Source organism: Ornithodoros turicata, chromosome 1 (genome assembly GCF_037126465.1).
Source record: "Ornithodoros turicata isolate Travis chromosome 1, ASM3712646v1, whole genome shotgun sequence".
Lineage (NCBI taxonomy): Eukaryota > Metazoa > Arthropoda > Arachnida > Ixodida > Argasidae > Ornithodoros > Ornithodoros turicata.
Window position 1 is genome coordinate 103,215,158 of NC_088201.1, and position 4,628 is coordinate 103,219,785.

At 42.5% G+C, this 4,628-nt stretch overlaps 1 long non-coding RNA gene across 1 annotated transcript; it reads left to right on the forward strand.

Annotated features, from left to right (window-relative positions):
• The first annotated feature begins 455 nt into the window (after window positions 1–455).
• On the forward strand, window positions 456–3,773 carry LOC135367233 (uncharacterized). Its single transcript, XR_010414397.1, has 6 exons — window positions 456–541; window positions 707–774; window positions 866–1,049; window positions 1,498–1,585; window positions 1,664–1,844; window positions 3,377–3,773. It is a non-coding gene; the product is annotated as an uncharacterized LOC135367233 (long non-coding RNA).
• Window positions 3,774–4,628: the final 855 nt, after the last annotated feature.

A 4,628-nucleotide genomic window follows, 5' to 3' on the forward strand; every position in this document is an offset into this window, starting at 1 on the left:
AATAAATAAATAAATAAATGGAAGTGTTCAGAGTTCATATGCAAATGAAATAATTCGGCAAAGAGTTCGATGCGATAGCTTTCCTTGATGTTCGCAAGTGTGAGGACACACTAAAGAGAGGACCATTCGAGTCAAATATTCTAAAGAGAATATATTCAAGTAAAATAGTCACGCTAGGTAGCAAAATAAATATAAAATAAAAGGAACAAAAAGGGTGAAGCAAGCATCGAAATAACGGTCCAGGGTGTATGCAAAATAAAAAAAATAATTTGTTGACTGACAGCATCGCCTCCTCCTTCAACCCGATGTTCCGCCTTAGGGTTGGAAGACTATGGTGACTTTACCCTGGGGTATCGTGAATAGTGTAACGGCGTCGCTTTCTGTTGATTTTGTGTTGCTTAGTTTTATATGCCCGTTTTATATTTAGATATACGACGAAGACGTAAAGGACTACGTCGATATCGACGAGGAGGAAACCCTTCCGGAAGCGGCGAAGATTATGCTGCTGAGAAAACTGGAGCCGGAGATCCTGACTCCCCAGGTAAGACGCGGCACAACAGATGTGGTGTTAGAACACGACCAATAAATGAAAAATATAAGCAGTTGACCAGTGTTTTCGTTCTGACAAGTGTATAACGACGAACTCTTCAGCATTATTTGTGCTGTATATCTACGGTGGTCGTAATTGCTCCACTTTATCATGCAGCAGCCAATTCCCGGTAATGGCGGACAGCAACAGTCGCAATTTGAAGAAAGGGTATCATGCCAAGAAGGGTGAGGAGAGCTGTCGCCTTCTTCGTCTGATAATGACCCCTGAGCTAAGAATGTTAGCGGTGTTAGTGTCAATTATGTGTAATTCTTCCAGTCCGCTACTACCTGACCCGTCCATCGTAACGGAGGAATTAGCAAGATCCTTATGACTACCGGCGAGTGGAGTTGCCAGCATTCGGGGCAATAGAGGGCGCATTGCAAAGGGGAGAACCCATCAGCAGGAAGGTGCGCAGATTCGTTATCTGTGCGCTCTTCCAGGCGTCGGTGAAGGTCACTTGGTGAGTGCTGACATAATTTAACGACTCTATAAGCTGTCTGGCAGCATAGCATCTACCCATTTCTTCAACTACCGATTGCAAATGGAGGAAATGACTGTACGTATTGTTCTTATCGACGTTCCTACTTGCATAAGTTTAGTGGATAATTTAATTTGATGCAAGTTGATGTGTCGTAGATTATGTTCCTAATCTCATATACAAATATCAGCTAAATATGGATTCAATTGACAGCGGAATAACATATAGCTGACTCCACATGAAAAGGAAAGGAAGCACACTTATGGTTTTCTATTTGTCGGCGAAGATTTATAGGCCGGGTCTTTTTTTGTTTATTGTGAATGATCCGTAAGAGCGATGGCTTATACGCAATTTCCTTGCGCACTATTTTCTAACAGTTTTTGTTTTCAATTCAGAAATGATTCTTATATCCCATTTGTAACGTTCTTAGGTACCCGTCGCAGAGGCTGTACCACAAGCTCGTCGATGCGCTCTCGCTCAAGTACCCGCACCTTAAAAATACCATAGGAACTGGCATGGTATTATGGTTTTGCTCATGTAGTTTACCATATCCGTGAAGTAGGCAGCATGCGTCATATGCACAGCTCACTTTGCAGGAATCGTGGAAAGAGGCGCTCAAGCGAAAATTTAAAAATGAGCGCCGGGAGGCTGATACTCCCCCTCCCACTATGGTGGAAATAGAGAGCCACAGTGCTGGAAACAGAGAGGCACAGTGCGAAGAGGATGCCTGCTGCTACTCCTGCAGATGCAAGCCAGTCTAAAGTGATGCGGCTCCTTGTATGTATTTTGCAATATTTAAAGCGATGTAACTGAAGCATTTGAGACCGGTTCCGGTCCTGTCATTCGTGAGGGGGGGGGGGGGGGCATAGCTTGCAATAATGCACTACTGTTAGCGAGGTCAGTACCCATCACTGGTAGAATGAGATTGTTAGCATCACTGTTCGCATTCTTACAGTGTTTCTATTCTGTATTGTATGACGCAGGGCATCTCGTCCCGCAGGGCGAGACAGAGGCGAGCCTCGCGGAACACTGTATTCTGGCTTCGGGAGGTTGGTTCCCCGTCAAATACAGCACAGTAAATCATTTTACACCTTTATTTGCTCAAACGAGGTGTATTCTTTAAAAAAAACAGAATTTTCTATTCCACAAAGAGTGCAAAAAGTGCATTACTAAAGGTGTAATATCGGCATACACCACGTTTTATCCAATGTGGATCATTAAGAGTGTAAAGTGGGGTGTTCAAACAGGTGTTTTCCGTCGAATGCACCTTTTTACACCCATTTGAATTGGGAGTATGGTGTTAAAAATGGTGTTTTATTTCGTGAGAGAAAAATTATGCTGGTTTCACAGCTCCGCTCAGCAAGTAATCACATTATAGACGATAACCTGAGTTAAAAACACAGTATTTGACAGGGAGGGATGTTAGAAATTTAGCTTATATCTTTGACTGGTTGCAAGCGTGGGTGTTAATTGCAAAAACACATTCCCGCCACCGCTACAAGCGTTTCCCTCCCCACCACATGTAACGAACGTGCCCCAAGAAATTTTATTTCAGTATATGATACATCCGACACGCCAATATAGGCTACTGAGGGTGCCCTAGGTCTCTTTATGCCTTTGCACTCACGTTGGTCCCACAGTGTTAACAAGCTAACGAGGCGTGCCTGCGACGCACTGCACTCCGGTTTGGGTTCTACGATGGAACCACGGCTAGAAGTCTACCGTGTTCGCGGTGCTGCGTGCAAGAACGTCGAACTGTATGTCTCGGCCAGTGGTGTCGGTATGCTGCCGCGGATGCCCCTATTACACTATTTGCGAGGGAATATTTGCTAGCAAATAATTCCATCATAAAAGGTGTTTTCAATAGAATACTCCAATTTTAAGGGTGTTTTTGTTTTTAAACACCCGTTAGAACAGTGTTTTCTTAGGAATACACTTAACTGAAGGGTGTATTAGAAAACACCCATCATTTGAGTGTAAAGACAACACCAAAAAGGTGTGGGCCATGGGACAAGCCATTTACACCAAAAAAGTGTAAAAAGTTTACTGTGAGGGGCCTATCATGATAGGCTAGCTGTTACAGCCAAAGCTCGGCACGAGCACATAAAGCAAATAAGCGTGGCCGAAGCACTGAGAGTATATCCCTTCCTTAAAGATTGCGCAGCGGTGAGTAGCAGCGTCACATATGAAACTGTTCTGGTTTGTGGTTACCACCATTGTCACGTCTAAACTTGCAGGAACAAAGGATGAAGACCAGGGGCACGATTGCTGATGCAATGAAGTTTCATAATTTCTTGTCTGTCTTACAGTTGCTGTTGGAGTTTGACATACTCTATCAAAGAGAAGCAGTGCTGATGATGGAGAGGGGCCTCACTGAAGTTTTCGATGTACTAAGCAAAAGTGGCACCGAACAGGAGGTCATCGCAACTACAGGAATGCTGGATAATGCTTCGTAGTTTTTAGCACGTGTTTGCTGTAAGATTTTAGTTATATGGAGCAAAAGCAGTGACTCACTGGAACGTATAGTTCAGAAAGGAAGCACCAAATAATATGCAGCAGCTTGCCTGTGTATAGTACTGACCTGCTGTATGTTCAGCTTAGCCCAAGCAGATAATACAAGTAAAATACATGTTGTACATCGCGCGTACTATTGCAGATGATACACTGTTAGAAAAAAAGGTATAAAGAAGGTATAATAATGGGCTATTGTACCTTTTTTATACCTTCTGTTGCAGATATATACCTTTCGAGGGTATAGAAAAGGGACAAAGTGCCGATTTGTACCTCCAATCGTGCACAGGGGTATAAAAGAGGTATGAAGCAGGGATAAAGTAACATATTTATACCTCATTATCACGTGTTTATACCTCGTGTACAACACACAACCGAGGCTATACTTCCTAAGGTATAACTGCAGGCTGTTTATACCTTCATCGTTTTTATACCTTTACTTGTACCACGTGTTGAATCACATAATTTTCTTTTCTTGAAGCGGTGTCATTTAAGATAAACAGTAATTTGTTTAAGAACCACAGACTTCGTTAGAGTTGCATCTACAATCTATAGGTTGAGTTGAGACTGCGTCATATGTGTACCTGAAATAATTAAATCTTGCCGTTCTCACCCGTATGGTTGTCCGCCAGGCGAAGGGTGCTCTACAGTTTGCCAAGTCGCCAGCCGTATATCAGTATTTGTTGTCCTTTAGATGTCGATATCTGGATTTGATCGATCAAAACTGCCAAACTCGCGGAACAGGTATTCCTCTTTGAACCTTTTCTCTCTTATATTATTTTATTTTATTTTTATTTTTTTTATATGGGGAACTCGTGTGGCGTACTCGAGCGTTGCTCTCAAATAGTTTGCATGTGTGAGTGTGGTGAAAACGAAAAGAACGCTTTTCTTCTCATCAAATGTTATTTCAACTCCCTCTACTAAAATTTTGTCGCAAACTGGATTGATGATGATGATTGAAAGACAAAACTGGGATTAGAATATACCTCTGCAGGGGTACAGTTTATGTGAAGAAAGGTATAAATTATACACCTCCACTAGGGTATAAAC